Source organism: Bos mutus, chromosome 5 (genome assembly GCF_027580195.1).
Source record: "Bos mutus isolate GX-2022 chromosome 5, NWIPB_WYAK_1.1, whole genome shotgun sequence".
NCBI lineage: Eukaryota > Metazoa > Chordata > Mammalia > Artiodactyla > Bovidae > Bos > Bos mutus.
Window position 1 is genome coordinate 55,731,845 of NC_091621.1, and position 24,283 is coordinate 55,756,127.

At 37.6% G+C, this 24,283-nt stretch overlaps 1 pseudogene; it reads left to right on the forward strand.

The window, feature by feature from the left end:
• The first annotated feature begins 1,428 nt into the window (after positions 1–1,428).
• On the forward strand, positions 1,429–2,165 carry LOC102279170 (small ribosomal subunit protein eS6 pseudogene; annotated as a pseudogene).
• The last annotated feature ends 22,118 nt before the right edge of the window (positions 2,166–24,283 follow it).

Below are 24,283 nucleotides of genomic sequence, written 5' to 3' on the forward strand. Positions count from 1 at the left end.
AATAAGTGGCCAAATGAGAGGAAAAGTATCCATGGCAGCTTATGAATTGGGCTCTACAATGTGAAGACTTGAGTCTAGAAGAGTGGCAAAGGGTATGTGGTGTGGGGATTCCTATAAAGTAGTGGTTAAGTAGACCAAGAGAGGTACCACTCTGAATAACTAAATATTTTGAGGAGTTACATTAGGTAGAGGTCTTTACCTGACTATGAGCTTTCATCCTTCAATTCTTTAGTTCAGCTATCAGCCAGTTTATCATGCCACATACCTCAAAGTGAAATTCCATCCCTTTTGCTACCAAAGTCACAACTCTGACTGACCAGCAGCAATAAGGGATGCCCACCAGTTCAACAGAATCTTGCTCAGTAATCACGTGACAACTATAGATTTTGCCTTCCCTCTACTTCTTAAGACATATGTAAAATCCCAGGGGATCCCTGGATTTCTAGCAAAATATTGAGGAGGAACTTTTTCCTGATCTCAGAGGTTTATAATGGAACAAACTCAAGACTCTGAAGTCAGGATGAGACATAGCATTGTATAACTAGTGTCAGTTTCACAATGCCAGCCCTGCCTTTGGCCACCATATATATCATAAAACAGTAATGGTAGAAAAAGTGAGTCGTCTTGTTGTCTGAGGCACTTGGGGTTAGAATTCAGAAAGCACTAACATGGCAACGAGGGAGAAAAATGTTTTTCACTAATTCACAGGCACTGAGATTAACATAGGATCCAAACATAATTTTAAAATAGCTAATGTTCTTCTCTAGATCTTCCAGTCTCAGAAACTTCTCACATTTCTCTTTTGGAAAAGCATCTGAAATATTAACTTGCTTTGAAAATTAAGTAATGTAATAAACATAGCTAGTCCCATACCATTTCAATGCATGGTAGCTTTTACTACTAATTACATATTATTATTAGAGAAGGAAATGGCAACCCACTCCATTATTCTTGCCTGGAATATCCCATGGACAGAGGAGTTGGCAGGAAACAGTCCACAGTGTTGCAAAGAGTCAGACACGACTGAGTGACTAAACACCAGCAGCATATATTATTAAATAGAGACATGGGTGATCAGTTGTGGTTGACTGTGACCCCATGGACTGTAGCCCGCCAGGCTCCTCTGTTCATGGAATTTTCAGGCAACAATACTGGAGCGGATTGCCATTTCCTACTCCAGGGTATCTTCCTGACCCAGAGATCATACAGAATCTATACATACAGCTTACAAAATCTGTACACACTCATATACTAGAAAAAGAACTTTGTTACATCAAGTGATTTGCAACTATGAGTGGCTTGAGAAAATTGTATACTGTTACTTCTTACTGTTGGGGGTCTTTGTTCCTTTTCTTGCCTTCCAAACCTTCAAAGATACTAATACTGGCTCTTTTTTGTGGCACCTCGGAGGCTGTCAACCACTTCAGAATGAAGCTGAACATCTCTTTCCCAGCAACTGGCTGCCAGAAGCTCATTGAAGTGGACAATGAACGAAAACTTTGTACCTTCTGCGAGAAGCATATGGCCACAGAAGTTGTTGCTGATGCTCTGGGTGAAGAATGGAAGGGTTATGTGGCCCGAATCAGTGGCGGGAACAATAAGCAGGGTTTCCCCATGAAGCAGGGTGTCTTGACCCATGGCCAAGTTCACCTGCTATTGAGTAAGGGACATTCCTGTTACAGACCAAGGAGGACTGGAGAGAGAAAGCATAAAAATCTGTATGGGGTTGCATTGTGGATGCCAATCTGAGTGTTCTCAATTCGGTCATCGTGAAAAAAGGGGAGAAGGATATTCCTGGACTCACGGATACTTCAGTGCCTCATTGCCTGGGTCCAAAAAGAGCTAGGAGAATCCGCAAATTTTTCAGTCTCTCTAAAGAAGATGATATCTGCCAATATGTTGTACGAAAGCCCCTAAACAAAGACAGTAAGAAACCTAGGACTAAAGCACCCAAGATTCAGCATCTCGTGACTCCACGAGTTCTGCAGCACAAACGCCGGCGTATTGCTCTGAAGAAACAGCGTACTAAGAAAAACAAAGAAGAGGCTGCAGAATATGCTAAACTTTTCGCCAAGAGAATGAAAGAGGCCAAAGAAAAATGGCAGGAACAGATTGCCAAGAGACAGAGGCTGTCCTCTCTTGTAGAAGAGAGCTTCTACTTCTGAGTCCAGTCAAAACTGAGATGTTCTAAGAGTAACAAATAAATAAGATCAGACATCAAAAAAAAAAAAAAAAAAAGATACTAATACTGGACGTTAGAACCTATAAACTATGATACTCAACCAGATCCTTTCATTTCTATGAGTAGCTATATACCCCCATTGCTTGATAAGATACTTATCGAAAACTACATGCTAGAATGTATAAATGTGAGTGAAGATCTTATTGAAGACAAGAAAATTATATTGAAGATCTTCATAAATAAGAGTACATGTGTTGTGCTTTCAGACTGTTTCTCTTCTGATCTATTTTCCACTCTGGAGTCAGCATGATCAATTATGAGTAAAGCTGGAACACCATGACCATCTCAAAGCCAAAAGGCCACATTCACTTGCTACCCTCTAAGCATGAGCACAGTTTCAGTGCATTCTGAGTGTTACAATATTTCAATTACAGTTCTTTCCCAATTGTCTTTGTTGTTCTTTCCTTGTTCTTGTTGTTGTGATCACTCTACCCTTTCCATTAATCAGAAGGTTTTTATATATTTATAGCCAACCCCATTCTGAGGAACTAGTTTATTCTTGGCAAATCTTCATATTTAGCGTCTAGCTCAATGTCATATTTTATATGTATTCTAAATTACTTATCATTTTGGCATATCAATAAATAAATAACCATGGGGCAGCTGGAATTATGGTTAGAATTCAAAATCACTGGATGTGCCTCTTACTACATCCAGATCTAGACATAAAAGTTAGTGAAAAATCTTCAACTCCATAATGGCAATACTACTGAAACTCAGGCCTTTGGGAATGTGGGTTTGCGTAACACAATTAACTAAAGACCTCTGACCAAAAAAATGCAAGTTGAAGGAAAAGTGACATAAAATGGGTGAGAAAGACAGCAGAAATATTTGGAACCAGTCTCATATTCACTTGTCCTGGCACATTATTCCTTTTTACATTCTATATTGTCCTAATATGTTATATAAGGAGAAGTGACTTTTTTTTTTTTTTTGCAACTTAGTTTAAGGCTATAGAATATCCAGATGTGAGTGTGACTACAACAGTTAAGAATTATGATTATCTTGTGACCCAATGTACACAGGATTTCTAGCTTCTATAGCTTGATCAATGAAAAGAAATAGAGGAAAACAACAGAATGGGAAAGACTAGGGATCTCTTCAAGAAAATCAGAGATACCAAAGGAACATTTCATGCAAAGATGAGCTCGATAAAGGACAGAAGTGGTATGGACCTAAAAGAAGCAGAAGATATTAAGAAGAGATGGAAAGAATACACAGAAGAACTGTACAAAAAAGATCTTCATGACCCAGATAATCACGATGGTGTGATCACTGACCTAGAACCAGACATCCTGGAATGTGAAGTCAAGTGGGCCTTAGAAAGCATCACTATGAACAAAGCTAGTGGAGGTGATGGAATTCCAGTTGAGCTATTCCAAATCCTGAAAGATGATGCTGTGAAAGTGCTGCATTCAATATGCCAGCACATTTGGAAAACTCAGCAGTGGCCCCAGGACTGGAAAAGGTCAGTTTTCATTCCAATCCCAAAGAAAGGCAATGCCAAAGAATGCTCAAACTACCGCACAATTGCACTCATCTCACACGCTACTAAAGTAATGCTCAAAATTCTCCAAGCCAGGCTTCAGCAATATGTGAACTGTGAACTTCCTGATGTTCAAGCTGGTTTTAGAAAAGGCAGAGGAACCAGAGATCAAATTGCCAACATCCGCTGGATCATAGAAAAAGCAAGAGAGTTCCAGAAAAACATCTATTTCTGCTTTATTGACTATGCCAAAGCCTTTGACTGTGTGGATCACAATAAACTGTGGGAAATTCTGAAAGAGATGGGAATACCAGAACACCTGATCTGCCTCTTGAGAAATTTGTATGCAGGTCAGGAAGCAACAGTTAGAACTGGACATGGAACAACAGACTGGTTCCAAATAGGAAAATGAGTACGTCAAGGCTGTATATTGTCACCCTGCTTATTTAACTTATGTGCAGAGTACATCATGAGAAATGCTGGACTGAAAGAAACACAAGCTGGAATCAAGATTGCCGGGAGAAATATCAATAACCTCAGATATGCAGATGACACCACCCTTATGGCAGAAAGTGAAGAGGAACAACAAAGCCTCTTGATGAAAGTGAAAGTGGAGAGTGAAAAAGTTGGCTTAAAGCTCAACATTCAGAAAACAAAGATCATGGCATCCGGTCCCACCACTTCATGGGAAATAGATGGGGAAACAGTCAGATAAACTCAGACTTTATTTTTCTGGGCTCCAAAATCACTACAGATGGTGACTGCAGCCATGAAATTAAAAGACGCTTACTCCTTGGAAGGAAAGTTATGACCAACTAGATAGCATATTCAAAAGCAGAGACATTACTTTGCCAACAAAGGTTCATCTAGTCAAGGCTATGGTTTTTCCAGTGGTCATGTATGGATGTGAGAGTTGGACTGTAAAGAAGGCTGAGCACCGAAGAATTGATGCTTTTGAACTGTGGTGTTGGAGAAGACTTGAGAGTCCCTTGGACTGCAAGGAGATCCAACCAGTCCATTCTGAAGGAGATCAGCCCTGGGATTTCTTTGGAAGGAATCATGCTGAAGCTGAAACTCCGTTACTTTGGCCACCTCATGCGAAGAGTTGACTCATTGGAAAAGACTCTGATGCTGGGAGGGATTGGGGCAGGAGGAGAAGGGTACGAAAGAGGATGAGATGTCTGGATGGCATCACTGACTTGATGGACGTGAGTCTGAGTGAAGTCCGGGAGTTGGTGATGGACAGGGAGGCCTGGCGTGCTGCGATTCATGGGGTCGCAAAGAGTTGGACACGACTGAGCGACTGATCTGGTCTGATAAGCTTGATGCTTTAATATTTGCCCTATAAGCCTGTGTCAAGTAGGCCTGGTTTTAGACAACTTGATATGCATCACCATGCTTTGATTTCCTGACTCTTCCATGTCACCCCTCTTCTTGGAAAGGCGTCCTCTTCCAGGGGGATTTTTCAAATACTAACCAACCCATCCAGAATCCATACTCCCAATCACTTTTCTTATTGGGCTTTCACATTCTTGGTTACTATAAACCTGCCCTAATCACCTCAGAACCAGGTACCAGACAATTAGGGACAGCATCTATGTATCAAAGCCTGAAAGCCAATTCTAAGCCTATTTATCCTTGTCCATTACTTCCTGAGGAAAACAAAGTTCTTGTCCATAGTTTTGCCCTTACCATATGCTTAGTGACCAACTCAGCATGGCCTGGCTTTTTCCCAGGCCATGGCTTGCTATTCTCTTTTATCTTGGGAACTGCAACAAACGATCTTTTCAATGGCAACCATTTCCCAATCTTTTGACCTTACTATACTTCACATTTTCCATTAATACATTATATTTTAAAACATTCATGTTGGGAGATGGTCGGATATCTTCAGTTGCATGAAAGATGGTTGCATCATGTAATGAAGAAGATGCTGTTGTCATTACTGTCTAATGTATGGGTAGAAGAGAGAGAAAGAGAAAGATTACTGGGGAGCCAAAACAATGAATGTTCTATCACTTATCTGTAGGTGCTCAGTTCACAGATACACTTTTCTATGCTAATACCTTCAGGCCACCTGACTTAAAAAGCAGTTGACTTTTATCTGTGTGGCACTTTATATACACTGAAGATAACTGATGAAGTTAAGATATAATTTATATTGTGAATTACATTCTTTTAAAATCAACAGTTGAAACAATAGGACTTAAAGTCACAGAGAGACATTAAATAATTTGACCAAGTCAACAAGCAAATCATTGGAAGTCAGGATTTGAACATAGGCAATCTGGTCCCAAATTTCATATTCTTAGCAGAGTCTACAATATATTAAAAGCATTTTACTTGCTTTAATTTTTTTCTTAACGTATTTATGAACAGTATATGGTTGCATTATTTTTATCATGTTATCACATTATTCAATAGTTATTTTCAACACTGCAAACAAAAGTGCCAAAGGGACAGCACAGTTGGACATACTATGAAAAATACCTGCTCTTGTATTCTTTTATAATTTATCTACCACTACTAAGTTTGTTTTTTTAACAAAAAATAGCAGTTTATTCTTTTATGGTCCCATTGATTGATATGGCAAGCTATATTGGCAAGCTATATTAATGGATGATATAGTAACTATTTTGGAGAAGGAAATGGCAACCCACTCCAGTGTTCTTGCCTGGAGAATCCCAGGGACGGGGGAGCCTGGTGGGCTGCCGTCTACGGGGTTGCACAGAGTCGGACACGGCTGAAGTGACTTAGCATAGTAACTATTTAAAAATATTCATGAGATTTCCCTATAAAACGGTATTTGTACCATTTATATAATGAAAGTACTCATTACAACTATTCATACAACTTTATGATGTAATTCAAGTAATTATTTTTTAGTTAATTTTTTAAAATTTCAATATGGATCTGATAGGTCACTTTACATTTTTGATACTGGAATATTACAATGTTATGTAGGACACTTTACTCCTTAGCACTAAAATATTTTTAATAATTTCTGCAATAGCCCTTTTAAGATTTAAAGTAATAATTTTGAATCACCATAACTATATGAAAGATATATATTTGTCTGAAACACAAAATTGATTACTTTATGTATAAAGATGCTTTTAAAGAAGAATTGAGTCATGACAGATTGAGTTAAAGGAAAAATTACGTGCTTTTATAATCTTTTTTTTTTTTTTCTGTTATCCTCATAGGAGAGAAAATTCTGGATTGAGAGGGGTCATTAATAGGAAAACAGGTAAACAGGAAAATAGAGTACTATGCATACATCATAAACTTAAACACATTTTTGCTAGAGTGAAATTATACCAGACTGAAAGGCATTTCAGGGTGACTCATATTACCAGTTTTGAAAAAGTATCTCTGAAAAATGACCCAAATTCAGAATAATCTCCATTAACAGCTCCTCATTCAGAGGCATGAAGCTACATTAGAAGAAGCTAAGCAAAGAAACAGAAATGTGGCTTCCATCTCCAGTGAATAGTGATTTGTCAGAAGCTAATGTAGCAAAGATTTCTCTAAGGCTAGTTGAGCAGGGAAAGTAAAAATCTGTAGGCAGGATTTCAAAAACAGGAAAGAATCACAGAACACCAAGCTACTATGATTGCTTCTAACAGAAATTAGAGACAACAGCTAGAAAAGATACTCATAAAAGAATAAGTATTCTGAATATATCAAAGCAAATATCTTTCTGATATATTTATTGTAACTTACTCTTTCTATCCTTTTGGAGTTTTAAATATTTTTCCTATTTTTGTAAGCAGTGCTATACTCAGTGTCTTTTGTGCCCTGGAACCAATCTACATATTCTTAACCACAGATCAGGCATGAAATAAGTATAGAAAATAGAGGAAGCACTTAGAAATGTTTAAAGCAAATTGACATTCCTACGACATTATTATTGTAATTCATTCTTATGGTTAGAATTCAATAGTTAAGAATTGTGTGACCTTCACATTCATAAGTTGATGGCCTAACCATCAGTAACTCATAATGTGATATTTTTTGGAAATAAGACCTTTCAAAATGTAATTTCTTAGGATGAGGTCAGTGGGCCCTAAGGCAATAATACTGGTAATCTTATAGGAGGGGAAATTTGGACCCAGAAGCACACATAGGGAAAAAAAAGCCATGTGAGGATGAAGAAAGAGATCAAGCTGTACTACTGTACACCAAGGAACATCAAAGATTGCCAGCAAACCACCTGAAGCTAGGATGGAACAGATTCCCTATTACAGCCCTCAGAAGACACCAAAACTGCCAATAAATACCCTGGTCTAAGATTTCCAGCCTCCAGAATTGTGAGGCAAATATTTTCTGTTGTTTAAGCCACTTAGTTTGTGGTACTTTGTTACAGCAGCCTTAGAAATATAATGTATTTATTAAAGTGTCAATTTTAATGTGAAATTAAACAACCTATATGTATATATGTATATATATATAAAATACACACATATATAATATGTATATGTATTATATATGTATGTATATGTGTATGCATGTATGTATATGTATGTATGTATATATGTTGTATATGTATAATATGTATGTATGTATTATATATGTATATGTAATATGTATATATATGTAATATGTATATGTATGTGTAATATGTATATGTATTATATATTTATGTATATATGTGTATATATGTATGTATACATATGTATATATGTATGTATGTATATATGTGTATGTATATGTATAATATGTGTGTATATATATATAATACATATATATATATGATAAACAACCTATATATATATATAAAATACAAAACAGGGATTGTTCCTTCATCAAGATATTTTGATAGGATTTGTTCTCAAGTATGTTATGTTCACAAATCAAATGCATATAATTTGGATTTCCCAATGCTTCATGGCAAATAGAAGGGGAGAAAGAGGAAGCAGTGACAAATTTTATTTTCTTGGGCTCCAAAATCACTGCGTACTGTGACTGCAGCTATGAAATTGAAAGATCCTTGCTCTTTGGAAGGGAAGTCAAGACAAACCTAGACAGCATGTTAAAAAGAAAAGATATTATATATGTTTCAATGCCATTCTCCCAAATCATCCCCATGAAACGAGTCGCCAGTCCAGGTTTGATGCACGATACTGGATGTTTGGGGTTGGTGCGCTGGGATGACCCAGAAGGATGGTACGGGGAGGGAGGAGGGAGGAGGGTTCGGGATGGGGAACACATGTATACCTGTGGCGGATTCATGTTGATGTATGGCAAAACCAATACAATATTATAAAGTTAAAAAAAAATAAAGCAAAAAAATAAAACAAAAGAAAATTTAAAAAAAGAAAAGATATCACTTTTCTGACAGTCATATAGTCAAAACTGTGGTTTTCCCAGTAGTCATGCATGGATGTGAGAGTCAGACCAGAGAGAAGGCTGAGCACTGAAGAATTGATGCTTTTGAACTGTGGTGCTGGAGAAAACTTGAGAGGAGATCAAACCAGTCAATCCAAAATGAAAACAACCTGGAATATTCATTGAAAGGATTGATGCTGAAGCTGAAACTCCAACACTGTGGCCATGTGATGGGAAGAGTCAACTCACTGGAAAAGACCCTGATGCTGGGAAAGACTGAAGACAAAAGAAGGGTGGCAGAGGATGAAATATTTAGATAGCATTACTGATTCAATGGACATGAACTTGAGCAAACTCCAAGAGATAGTGAAGGACAGGGAAGTCTGGCATGCTGCTTTCCATGGGGTTGCAAAGATTCAGGCACAACTTAGCGACTGAACAAGAACAAGTCCTAAGACTACCTGTTGTTTCATCTTAAGCAAGGCTTAAGAACCAAAGTAACTTCAGTAGACATGCAGATAACATAATTTGGTGAAGGCAATCATGGTAAGGCACAACACATGAGTGGGAAAACCTACCTAACTGGAGAATATAAGCATACCTAAAATTAAACATGTTGACTTTTTAAACATTACATTAACCAAATAAAACACATCTGCAGAACCACCAGTTTGAGATCACTGTTACATTTTTTTTCTAATTATCCCAAATATAGCTTTTATTTCACTTATTTTTTACCTCAAATATTTACCTAAGTCCTGATTTCTAAACTATGCATTCAGCTTCTTCGTTTGATTGTCCTAGAGGTAGAGGTATAGAATTCTACAGAGGTACAGAGGTTCATGTCCCAAAACAAAACAATGTTCAACTCCATAAAATCAATTGGGTTCTACCTTGTACCAGTGACTAACATCTAGTGGAGAAGCTGTGAAGCAGTCTACCATACATGACTACTGGAAAAACCATAGTTTTGACTGGATAGACTTTGTTGGTAAAGTAATGTCTCTTTTCCTGTCATACAATACTGAATTCACTGTTATGTGATTGATATTTTGGCGGGAAAGTCTATGGTGAATAATGATGAGTTTATTTTCTTGTGAAATATTCATAATTATGGTCTATCTCTTCCTTATTTAAAAGCATCAAAAATCAATTCAGTTCAGTTCAGTCGCTCAGTCGACTCTGACTCTTTGTGACCCCATGAACTGTAGCACACCAGGCCTCCCAATCTATCACCAACTCCCAGAGTTTACTGAAGCTCATGTCCATTGAATCAGTGATGCCATCCAACCATCCCATCCTCTGTTGTCCCCTTCTCCTCCCACATTCAATCTTTCCCAGTATCAGGATCTTTTCCAATGAGTCAGTTCTTCGCATCAGGTGGCCGAAGTATTGGAGTTTCAGCTTCAGCATCAGTCCTTCCAGTGAATATTCAGGCCTGATTTCCTTTCGGATGGACTGGTTGGAACTCTTTGCAGTCCAAGGGACTCTCAAGAGTCTTCTCCAACACCTTAGTACAAAAGCATCAATTCTTTGGCACTCAGCTTTCTTTATAATCCGACTCTCACATCCACACATGACTACTGGAAAAACCATAGCTTTGACTAGATAGACTTTGTTGGCAAAGTAATGTCTCTGCTTTTAAATATGTTCTCTAGGTTGGTCATAGCTTTTCTTCCAAGGAGCAAGCGTCTTTCAATTTCATGGCTGCAGTCACCATCTGCAATGATTTTGGAGCTCCCCAAAATAAAGTCTGTTACTGTTTCCACTGTTTCCCCATCTATTTGTCATTAAGTGATGGGACCAGATGCCATGATCTTAGTTTTCTGAATTTCGAGCTTTAAGCCAAATTTTCAGCTCTCCTCTTTCACTTCATCAAGAGCCTCTTTTAGTTCTTCACTTTCTGCCATAAATGTGCTATTATCTGCATAGCTGAGGTTATTGATATTTCTCCCGGCAATCTTGATTCCAGCTTGTGCTTCATCCAGCCCAGCGTTTATCATGATATACTCTACATAATTTAAATAAGCAGGGTATAATATATAGCCTTGACATACTCCTTTTCCTATTTGGAACCATTCTGTTGTTCCATGTCTAGTTCCAACTGTTGTTTCTTGATCTGCATACAGATTTCTCAGGAGGCAGGTCACATGGTCTGGTATTCCCATCTCTTTATGAATTTTGCACAGTTTCTTGTGATCCACACATTCAAAGGCTTTGGCATAGTCAACAAAGTAGAGTAGATGTTTTTCTGCAACTCTCTTGTTTTTCCATGATCCAGTGGATGTTGGCAATTTGATCTCTGGTTTCTGTGCATTTTCTAAATCCAGCTTGAACATTAGGATGTTCACAGTTCAAGTAATGTTGAAGCCTGGCTTGGAGAATTTTGAGCATTACTTTGCTAGTGTGTGAGATGAGTGCAATTGTGCGGTAGCTTGAACATTCTTTGGCATTTCCTTTCTTTGGAATTGGAATGAAAACTGACCTTTTCCAGTCCTATGGCCGCTGCTGAGTTTTCCAAGTTTGCTGACATATTGAGTGCAGCATTTTCACAGTATCATCTTTTAGGATACAAAATAGCTCAACTGGAATTCCATCACGTCCACTAACTTTGTTTGTAGGGATTCTTCCTAAGGCCCACTTGACTTTGCATTCCAGATGTCTGGCTCTAGGTGAGTGATCACACTATTGTGATTTCTGGGTTGTGAAAATCTTTTTATAGTTCTATGTATTTTTGCCACCTCTTCTTAATATCTTTTGCTACTGTCAGGTCCATACCATTTCTGTCCTTTATTGTGCCCTTCTTTGCATGAAATGTTCCCTTGGTATCTCTAATTTTCCTGAAGAGATCTCTAGTCTTTCCCATTCTATTGTTTTCCTCTGTGTCTTTGCATTGGTCACTGAGAAAGGCTTTCTTACCTCTCCTTGATGTTCTTTGGAACTCTGCATTCAGATGGGTATATCTTTCCTTTTCTCCTTTGCTTTTCACTTCTCTTCTTTTCACAACTATTTATAAGGCCTCCTCAGACAGCCATTTTGCTTTTTCATATTTCTTTTTCTTGGGGATGGTCTTGATCTCTGTCTTCTGAAAAATTTCACAAACCTCCATCCATAGTTCTTCTGGAACTCTATCAAATAGTCCCTTGAATTTATTTGTCACTTCCACTGTATAATCATAAGGGGTTTGATTTAGGTCATACCTAAATGGCCTAGTGGTTTTCCCCACTTTCTTCACTTTAAGTCTGAATTTGGCAATAAGGAGTTCATGATCTGAGCCTCAGTCATCTCCTGGTTTTGTTTTTGCTGACTGTATAGAGCTTCTCCATCTTTGGTTTCAAAGAATATAATCAATTTTGGTGTTGACCATCTGGTGATGTCCATGTGTAGAGTCTTCCCTTGTGTTGTTGGAAGAGGGTGTTTGTTATGGCCAGTGCATTCTCTTGGCAAAACTCTATTAGCCTTTGCCCTGTTTCATTCTGTACTCCAAAGGCAAATTTGCCTGTTACTCCAGGTGTTTCTTGACTTCCTACTTTTGCATTCCAGTCCCCTATAATGAAAAGGACATCTTTTTTGGGTGTTAGTTCTAGAAGGCCTTGTAGGTCTTCCTAGAATCGTTCAACTTCAGCTTCTTCAGCATTACTGGTTGGAGCATAGATTTTGATTACTGTAATATTGAATGGTTTCCCTTGGAAATGACACAAATCATTCTGTCATATTTGAGATTGAATCCAGGTACTGAATTTAGAACTCTTTTGTTGACTATTTTGAGGGCTATTCCATTTCTTCTAAGGGATTCTTGCCCACAGTAGTTGATATAATGGTCATCTGAGTTAAATTCACCCATTCCAGTCCATTTTAGTTCGCTGATTCCTAAAATGTTGATGTTCACTCTTGCCTTCTCCTGTTTGATCACTTCTAATTTGCCTTGATTCATAGACCTAACATTCCAGGTTCCTATGCAATATTGCTCTTTACAGCATTGGACCTTGCTTCCATCACCAGTCACATCTACAACGGGGTGGTGTTTTTGCTTCAGCTCCATCTCTTTATTCGTTCTGGAGTTATTTCTCCAGTGATCTCCAGTAGTATATTGGGCACCAACAAACCTGGGAGTTCATCTTTCAATGTCCTATATTTTTGCCTCTTCGTAGTCTTCATGGGGTTCTCAAGGCAAGGATACTGAAGTTTTTTGCCATTCCTTTCTCTAGTGTACCAGGTTGTGTCAGAATTCTCCACCATGACCCACCAGTCTTGGATGGCCCTACACTGCATGGCTTGTAGTTTCATTGAGATAGACAAGGCTGTGATTGTGGCTTTCAGTCTGTCTTCCCTTGGATGCAGAAGACTAAGAGGTTGCTGGAAGCTTCCTGATGGGAGAGACTGATTGAGGGGGAAATTGGGTCTTATTCTGATGGGCAGAACCATGCTCAGTAAATCTTTAATCCAACTAATATACTTGTTTTTTATCAGTCACCCAGTCATGTCCAACTCTTCACCACCCCATGGATTGTAGTTTGCCAGACCTCCCTGTCCCACACTATCTCCCAGGGTTTGCTCAAGTTCATATTCATTGCATCAGTGATGTCATCTAGCCATCTCATCCTGTGACACCCTCTTCTCCTTCTGCCCTTGATCTTTCCCAGCATGAGGGACTATTCTGATGATTCGTCTGTTTGCATCAAATGACCAAAATACTGGAGCTTCAGCTTTAGCATCAGTCCTTCAAGTGAATAGTCTGGGTTGATCTCCCTTAAGATTTATAAGTTGAATCTCCTTGCTGTCCAAGGGACTCTCAAGAGTCTTCTCCAGCATCACAGTTCAAAGGCATCAATTCTCTGGCATTCCACTTTGTTTATGGTCCAGCTCTCACAACAGTATGTGACCACTGGGAAGACCATAGCCTTGTCTATACAGACCTTTGTCGGCAGAGTCATGCCTCAGCTTTTCAACACACTGTCTAGATTTGTCATCACTTTCCTGCCAAGAAGCAATCATCTTTTGATTTCATGGGTTCAGTCACCATTTGCAGTGATTTTGGAGCCCAAGTAGAGGAAATTTGTCACAACTTCCACCTTTTCCCCTTGTATATGCCATGCAATAATGGGTCCAAATGCCATGATCTTAGTTGTTGTTGTTGTTTAATATTTAGTTTTAAGACGGCTCTTTTACTCTTCTCCTTCACCCTCATCCAAAGACTCTTTAGTTCCTTTTTGCTTTCCGCCATTAGAGTAGTAACATCTGCATATCTGAGGTTGTTAATGCTTCTCCCACCTGCCTTGATTCTGGCTTGCAACCCAGCCAGCCCAGGATTTCTCATGATGTGCTCAGCGTATAAGTTAAACAAACAGGGTGATAGCAGACAACGCTGTCATGCTCCTTTCTTGATCTTAAAACAATCAGTTGCTCCACATAGGGTTGTAACTATTGCCTCCTGACCTGCATACAGGTTTCTCAGGACACAGGTAAGATGGTCTGGTATTCCCATCTCTCTAAGTGCTTTCCACAGTTTGTCATGATCTATGCAGTCAAAGGCTGCATAGTAGTTGATGAAACAGAGATAGATGTTTTTCTGAAATTCCCTTGCTCTTTCTATAATCCAGCGAATGTTGGCAATTTGATCTCTAGTTCCTCTTCCTTTTCTAAACTCAGCTTGAACATCTGGAAGATCTTGGTTCAGATAATGCTGAAGCCTAGCATGCAAGATTTTATGTATGACCTTACTAGCGTGGGAGATCAGTGCAACTGTCCAATGGTTAGCACATTCTTTGGTACCACCCTTAGGAATTGGGATGAGGATTGACCTTTTCCAGTCCTGTGACCACTTCTGGGTTTTCCAGCTTTGCTGGCATAATGAATGCAACACCTTGATGGCATCATCCTTTAGGGATTTGAATAGTTCTGCTAGAATTTCATTGCATCCACTAGCTTTATTAACAGCAGTGCTTCTTAAGGCCCACTTGACTTCATTCTCTAGAATGTCTGGCTCTGGGTGACTAACCACACCATTGTAGTTAGTCACACCACACCAATCCAGTTCATTCAGATATTTTTTATACTGTTCTCCATGTATTCTTTCCATCTCTTCTTAATCTCTTCAGCATCTACTAGGTCTCTTCCATTTTTACCCTTTATTGTGCCCGTCTTTGGGTGGAAAGCTCCCTTGATGTTTCCAATTTTCCTGAAGAGCTCTCTAGTCTTTACTTTTTCTTTTCTTCTATTATTAAGCACTGTTTATTGAAGAAGGTCTTCCTATATCTTCTAGCTATTCTTTGAAACTCTGCGTTTAATTGGATGTACCTTTCCCTCTCTCCCTATCTTTTTGTATCTCTTCATTCTTTCACTATTCATAAAGCCTTCTCAGGTAACCACTTCACCTTCTTGCTTTTCTTTTTCTTTGGGATGGCTTTGTTCACCACCTCCTGTACAATATTACAAATCTCTGTCTAATATATATGTATTTATAATTTTTTGGTTGCATATAGGGTGTGAGATATTTATAGCAAATTGTCTTTAATAAACATTAAGTAATTCAGCATTCCTACACCTCACTTCATTGTGTCTATGCTGATAGAGCAAAGTTCATTAGTTTGTTTAAAGAATATATTTTGCAAGTTGTTTTATGATCTATTATAAACAAAGAGGCATACAGTCCAATTTAAGGCAAAAGGGTCAGCCTCAAGACCTAGTCTTTGTATCCTAATAGAAAGCTGTAACATAAGTAACAAAGTGACCAAAGATGATCAAATAACTGATGCATATTTGAGAAATATTTAACATAAATGAGCCAATGATGATTCATGATTAAATGTTACAAAATTTAATATAATTCAAGTCTTCACATATTAACTAGCTTATAGTAGGAAAAAGAAAGAATGGCATTTGTAACTGATAAGATTCTTTTAAAAATTCTCCATTATATATGCTTAGTCCTCACCAGTCTCTTGCATTATTTCATTTTGCTCTTTTTTTTTTTTTTCATTTTCCTTGGTATATCAATGTCTTGCTGCAGCTGCTGCTGCTAAGTCACTTCAGTCGTGTCCGACTCTGTGCGACCCCATAGACGGCAGCCCACCAGGCTCCCCCGTCCCTGGGATTCTGCAGGCAAGAACACTGGAGTGGGTTTCCATCTCCTTCTCCAATGCATGAACATGAAAAGTGAAAGTGAAGTCACTCAGTAGTGTCCGACTCCCAGCGACCCCATGGACTGTGGCCCACCAGGCTCCTCTGTCCATGGGATTTTCCAGGCAAGAGTACTGGAGTGGGGTGCCATTGCCTTCTCCATCAATGTCTTAGTGTAGTGCAAATGAAATACCATATATTATTGCTGTCAATTTACTGTGGTGTTTTGTATTTTGGTTTTGTATTAAAATATAATCATACTATATTTTAAAAAAAAAATTCCCCATCATAATTTATAAGAGAAGTGTGAAATTACAACCCTGCATGGTGCTAATTTTTCAATATATGTCAAATTTTAATTTTCATATGCATAGATATCTTTTAAGGACATTCTCCTCTTTGTAAACAATCAGAAATCCTCAGAATGACTTGGATTCAAATATTCTTATATTAATTTAATTTATAATGCTGAACATGCAAAATGCAAGATATGAAGAAGTTTATTCCTGGTCTGTTAAACCTTCACAAATCTATGAGTCACAATATTTTTATGTCAAAATCATAATGCCAGGCCTCAAACCTGATTTTTTTTTTTTAACATAATGTCTATATTCCTGGATGTTTTCCTTCCACAATGCTTATGAGAGTCCTAAGGGTGTGATTGAGTCTTGGTCATACTCAGGCATGTCAACAGAGGGGGAAAAAAGAAATATTCCAACATGAGAATGGTTATTTTCACTGGGCTTCAGTTTTATTGGTGGTTATTTTTTAGCATTTATTTTTTTGTATATTTCCTAATCTTTTCAAATTGAATAAATATTTCTAATATCAATATAAATAAAATGATGCTATTTAAAAAGTATAATCAAATACATATAGTAGACAAATTATTTTTAATATGTACCTATTTCAAAAAAGTTGTTCAATTTATGTACTTGATTTTAAGCCTCTAAACTTTAGATTATTGTTCTACTTTTCTTTAATATTCTGTTAGTTGACCTAAAATTAATGGTGCGGGAAACAATCACTGTGTGACAGATATTTGGGTTCTGCGAGAACCTTACTTGAATGGATCTGTCCTTATTATAAGGGAAAAGCTTAACTCTGACATTAATGAGAACTAATCATGTTAAATTTCTCAGCCTAAAGAATCCTACCACTGATTTATCAAAGGGATAGCTGTAAACAGACACCCAGTCATGAATAACACTACTGAAATTCCACATACTATTATCTCTTATTTATAATATGAAATTTAAAAGAAAATACATCGCTTTTTAATCTTAATGAAAATAATTTAAAACAATATATAATTATGTGTTTGCTTGTTTAATAAGATTGTAAAAAATAGTATTATGTTAAATAACCACTGATATTCAGACAGTTCTATTTATTTCTAGAATCATTATTTAATCCAATATCATGCTAAAAGTTGTGTAATTAATTGTATGATTCAGTTCAGTTCAGTTCAGTCACTCAGTCGTGTCCGACTCTTTGCGACCCCATGAATCACAGTACGCCAGGCCTCCCTGTCCATCACCAACTCCCGGACTTCACTCAGACTCACGTCCATCAAGTCAGTGATGCCATCCAGCCATCTCATCCTCTGTCGTCCCCTTCTCCTCCTGCCCCTAATCCCTCCCAGCATCAGAGTCTTTTCCAATGAGTCAACTCTTCGCATGAGGTGGCCAAAGTACTGGAGTTTCAGCTTTAGCATCATTTCGTCCAAAGAAATGCCAGGGCTGATCTCCTGTAGGATGGACTGGTTGGATCTCCTTGCAGTCCAAGGGACTCTCAAGATTCTTCTCAAACACCACAGTTCAAAGGCATCAATTCTTTGGCGCTCAGCTTTCTTCACAGTCCAACTCTCACATCCATACATGACCACTGGAAAAATCTTAGCCTTGACTAGACAGACCTTTGTTGGCAAAGTAATGTCTCTGCTTTTGAATATGCTATCTAGGTTGGTCATAACTTTTCTTTCAAGGAGTAAGTGTCTTTTAATTTCATGGCTGCAGTCATTATCTGCAGTGATTTTGGAGCCCCAAAAAACAAAGTCTGACACTGTTTCCCCATCTATTTCCTATGAAGTGATGGGACCAGATGCCATGATCTTTGTCTTCTGAATGTTGAGCTTTAAGCCAACTTTTTCACTCTCTACTTTCACTTTCATCAAGAGGCTTTTTAGAGTCTCTTCACTTTCTTCCATAAGGGTGGTGTCATCTGTTGAACTCATATAGGTTACAATTCTAATAGAATTGTAATAAGTATAATATTGTACTTATAAATATGTGTTTTCTTTCATGGACAGAGTAATACAACTTATAACCCAGATAAGTTCAAGAATCATCTAAAATGCACATGGGAAAAATAAAGTGGAAATTAGCATAATGGCTGTCACAACATATGGGCTTGGCCAAAACATTTGTTAGTTACGGAAAAACTCAGATGAACTTTTTGGCCAACCCAATATATTGTACAGTAATACTTGATTCATTTTGTTAATTCAACCAATATTTATTTAGTGACTATTGTTTATGTGGTACCTGCTAGGAGTTGTGGGCATATACAAAAGAAAAAGGCACAAAAAGTATCCCTAACTTCATGGAGCTAATTTTCAAGAGAGGAAAATTGTTAGTGAATATGTTGCTGCTGCTGCTGCTAAGTCGCTTCAGTCATGTCTGACTCTGTGGGACCCCATAGACGGCAGCCCACCAGGCTCCCCCATCCCTGGGATTCTCCAGGCAAGAACACTGGAGTGGGTTGCCATTTCCTTCTTCAGTGCACGAAAGTGAAAAGGGAAAGTGAAGTCGGTCAGTTGTGTCCGACTTTAGCGACCTCATGGACTACAGCCTACCAGGCTCCTCCGTTCATGGGATTTTCCAGGCAATAGGACTAGAGTGGGTTGCCATTGCCTTCTCCAGAGAATGAATATAAAATTCAGTAAATATCTATCAGCTGTATATTGTTAAATGCAATTAGAAGGAAATAAACAGAATGTATAAGCAGAAAATGAGGGATCAAAATGCCTCGAATAATCTGGTCAGTCACAGTTTCTTAGAAGATATGACAAGCAAGCTAAAATCTTAAGACTAAGAAGGGCTGAGGCACATGAAGAGGGAAAAGCATTCAGACCAAGTGAATAGCAAGTGTTGAGAAGATGATGGAGGAAATAGCGCTGTGTCCACAGAAAGCAGAGATCTGCATCTGTTTGTGGTTCATGTGACTTTCTAGTGGCCTCCAAGCCAGGTGCAAGGTGATGCCTTGCCTTTAGTAATGCATGCGCTGTTCGCAAATCGGAGCTTCAGAATTATTTGGAAATATTTGAAAAATGTTCAAAGACTGTTTTCATTATTATTAGAAATGTTAGAATGATATAGTTGCCAATAAAAGAAAAGGATAATTCTGAGGTTTTTTAAAAATAAAACTTTAAGCTTTGTCTTCCGAATTTCCCAGCCAAGCTTCATATTATTCTCCTTCTCACAGAGGTTCAAAATCTGAAAAATATATTGAAGGGATTCTGGCCATGTGCTAGAGTCTAGCTGCTTCCCCCCAGCAGGATTTTGTTTGTTAACACCCTGGATGGCAGGACATTACAGTCTATCTTTCAGAAAATTTCTCTTAAACTCCCCAGACTCCCACATGATCCCGGAACTCAGAAGACATCCTGTGGAGAGAACTGGTCAAGCATTTGAGCCTCCTCAATTTTCTGCTTTGTTATTTTAATTCTGCATGTCAACTGAAAATTTTCTGGTTTCTCCTTCCTCCAGCAGAGTCTCTCTGCTTGAGCTAAGTCTCAGCTAAGCCTGTGCCCAGAGTCAGTGAATTATCTACAGGGGACTTAAAAAGACTGCAGTTTATTAGCTCATCCAAGAAAAGTTAGCTCCTCCCAGGAATTTTTTAAGTCTAGATTTTCTTTCCTTCACAGCTGTCTCATTACTTTGAAAATATTCTTTTTGTGATATATACAATTTTTGCTAGTTTTTGAAGCAGACCATGGCCTGCTGTTATTTATCAGAACCTACCTAGAAACAGAAGCATTCAGTGCTGTTTTAATTTACTATTTTGATGTGAGAGGGTGAGGTTCTATAGTCTTGCACTTGGTTATCTTTTTGTAATAGCTTTTTGTAATGTAATCTGAGAGTCAACATTGGTTTTTGGCTAAGGTTGCATATTTCTATTCTAATTAATCTGTTAAGAACTGAGGAAAGAACCAAAAGGCATATATATTGACATACATTGTAACAATGAAATGGATTCAAGAAAAAATTTTACTTATCACCTGATCCCCATAAAGCTTTTTCCCTCTTGGCATTTGTATTCAACAGGGGTTTGTGATTGCTAGGTATCAGTGTTTCAAAGTCTGAAAAATGACCACGTATTTCATTTCCCCTAATGTACCACTACTGTTTAATGCCTGTAAGTCTTTTTAGGGGTGATAAAGAGGGAAATACAAACTACGTACTTCACATGTATATCTCCCTCAATGTATCAGTCTTACACTCAATGAAGAGACTTTAGGTCTTTGAACTGACCTAAGTCTGGAATTACTCGGGACCATAACTACAGGTGGTTCAGTTCACACTGGTCACATTAGATACAATGTTGTTGTTGTTATTATTAACATAATAATGATATTTTAATGGTATTATTAATATAATACTAATGTAATGATATTTTTTTAGTTTTATACTCCAAACAAGGCCTTAGTTTATAGTGCATCCATTTTATTCCTGGAGACCTCATAAGCAGCTAACTATTGAAGATCTGTGTGGGCAAAACCAATCAGATCACCAGACTCAATAAAATGTTACTGCAAGAGCTTTCAGATTGTTATGGCAGTGGAAAAGAAAAAGCAAGAGCAGTGGTCATTAAACAGAATGAGTGCCTTGCCAACCTATAGATTTTGGAGTGGAGGGGCACATAAATATATGGAGAGAGAAGAATCTTTGTTTATTTCTAATTTGTGGGTGGGAAAATGACCGAAGATTATATTTTTTGTGGAAATTAGAAGATACAGTCCAATTTCTGTGACTATTTGATATAGCTCTGTCATCTGTTCCTGGAAAAGCAAGAGGTATAAGCAAGCAACAGTGTAGAAGCCTGAGGTCACATCTTTTTCAGATCATCTATACTCTGTTTTCCAGTTTTAGAGACACCAGACCTTCATTGAAAAGTTACAGAGTGGAGGTAAAGATGACAAAAATTTGCCATGACTCCACCTTCAAAAGAAAGTGGGAGAATACTTTGTAGATAAGTGGCAGAAGATAAAATGACAAAACAAGGTAAGAGAATAATGATCAAATATGTGAATGGGAAAAGTACTGTTAGCAAAAATAAGACAATGTATTTCCTCACTACCTTCCTCAAAAGAGTGCCCAAAGGGAAAACTAGTTCCAAGCTAAGGTCTATAATCATGAGTAAACCTATTTTAAAATCTGTGCTATGTTTATTTATTTAGGTAGCATTGACCTTGAGATTCAATTTGTGCATATATATTAAGAAAGAATTGAGTTAGTATTCAAAGGTTAAAAAGTTTACCTAAATGAGAACATATTTCCAAAGGTAAATTGGTAGGCAAATTATGATGCTTAAATGATAACAAGTTTGTGTGTTTGCAAACATAATCTCAAGTAGATTTTCTTTAATGTTTTATTATTTCCAAGGTAGTCTATAATTTCTTAGTGATTAAATTAAAATAGACTTATAACAATTAAACAATAACCATAAATTTAATTATGTTATTGTGGCAGATAACATGATGGTTCCCAATTATGCATACGCCTCCCTGTAGCCACACTCTTTACATAGAGGTTGTTTTAACCAAAGGGATGGTAGCAGGTGCAATGGCAGGGGAATTTTAAGCCAGTCTGAATAGATGAGCTTGGGCCCTATCATTTCTGATTCTGCATGAGAAGAGCTAAGAACATTTTACCCTCAAACAGCTAAGAATCATTTTACCCTCATCCTCAGAATAAATACTTGTGGGGCCTATCTAAGCCCAACATAGTCAAAATCTCAGCCTATTGAGAGCTACAGTTTGAAGTAGAGCCACTCTGTGAAGGCTAACTTGGTTAGCTGATTCACAACAGTACAACCCATGATGTGGGAATAAATGCTTATCATTGTTTTATGTAACTGAGGTTTGGTAAGGATTGTTACTAAGCATTTTTGAGTCAGTAGCTGACAGATCAAGACATTGGCACCTAGAATAAACAGCCATAACAAAAATTTAAGATATATGGCATAGGCTTTGGGACCGGAGAGCAGGAGTTATGAAAACTGTTATAAGAGATTTAACAAGGAACAGGCTAGTTTACAAATAGAATTAAGAAGTATTACTAAGAACTGAGAAAGGCTGACAGATGATAGATTTGAAAATAAATAATCAAACTTATCTTTTTAATCTTTGTTCTCTCCAGCCAATAATAATTCAAAACTTAAGATACATCCAGACTTGGGGCAAAGCTCAAAAACTATATACCCTTAAAATACTTCCTGTGGGTAAAAGCAAATAAAACCTAGGGGTTGGCTGCTCCACCATTTGTTAAGACTTCTGATATACATAGGGTGGAGCCTATTAAATGCTTATAACTAGATAAACATACTTCTGATATGGTGAAGTATATGGTCCCACAAAGCATGATAAGAAAAACACCTCAAGTATTTGTGGGTGAGGCTTTGGCACGTATTGCTTACTGGTTTTGAATCTATTTTAAAAAAAACCTAAATTTTGAGAGATCTATATTTGTGAGAGGAGAAGGAAATGGCAACCCACTCCAGTGTTCTTGCCTGGAGAATCCCAGGGACGGGAAAGCCTGGTGGGCTGCTATCTATGGGGTCACACAGAGTCGGACACAACTGAAGTGACTTAGCTTAGCTTAGCTTATATTTGTGAAAATATCACCTGTTTGTTCACCATATTAAAAACAAACAAGACAAACAAAGAGCTCTGGTCCTGTACTTAACTATAGGCAGAGAATAATAGAAAATGCCAGGAGGCAAAAGAAAAGATTCATAGAGAACAGCCTCTTTGAGTAAGTAGATCTGGGTTCTGGTCAAGAAAATTTTCTAGCCCAAGATTGGGAGTACGTGATGATGCTTTCCCAGCAGGATTTCAGAATTACTAGATCAGAGGCTCCAGTATATCTCCCATTTCTCTTTTCAAAGTAAAGTGTTAATTGCAGCTTTTCTGTCCCTAGTCCACAATCATATGTTGGATATGTGGGTGGAGAAAAATGTGTCTTTTTAGTTAATAGGTTAATAATAATAACTGACTCCAAACATGATACAGATTGTGAGATCCTAAGCAACAATAAGTAAATCTTGAAAAGAGCAGGTGAGTGAACTTTGTGTGTGGAATAATCATAAATAATTATGATGAAGAGTAGGCAATGGTAGGTTTAATTAATTTTGGCAATTCTTAAAGCCTGTTTCTGAATCTGTGTTCCATTCCATGTAACTTGCTTTGGCCAACTGAGCATTAATAATAATATGCCTGACAGAGTAAGGGGTTAAAAACATGCTTACATGAATGGGCTTTATTTCTTGCTCCACTGGCTTTCCTTCAGTTAATATAACACATGCAAAGTCTAACTTAGCTGAACTTGTAAGGAAAAAGCCAAGCCCTATCAACCTGTGGTATGAAGAAGAGCTTTACAACTGAGCTCAGCTTAAATGTGCTATCCTGTAGCTGCATTCAGATTATGAATATTGATATAGAGGCTTATTGATGCATGAATCTTTGTTTTGGAGTAGATTCTATGCAATGGCATTGTGACAATAGCTGACTGACACAGTTAAAACCATAAATAAAATTTTATATTGGAGGTATAACTAACTTTAGAGAAAAACAAAGCTTTTTGACTTTAAAATAGATAGACACTTTTTTATGTTAATATAATCAAATATGATAATCAAAATGTTTTTCCCCAGAGCTCAACAGTTTAAAAAAAGTGATTTTTTTCTCTTGGCTTATATCAGAAAATTAGCTTTAAGCCATGGATGGGAGAAAAAAAACCTCAAAGAATCTATATTTACATGAAAATAACTTGTCTCCTCTTAGTACTCTCAGTGTTAACTTTTTAAAATAAAAATTTAATGAT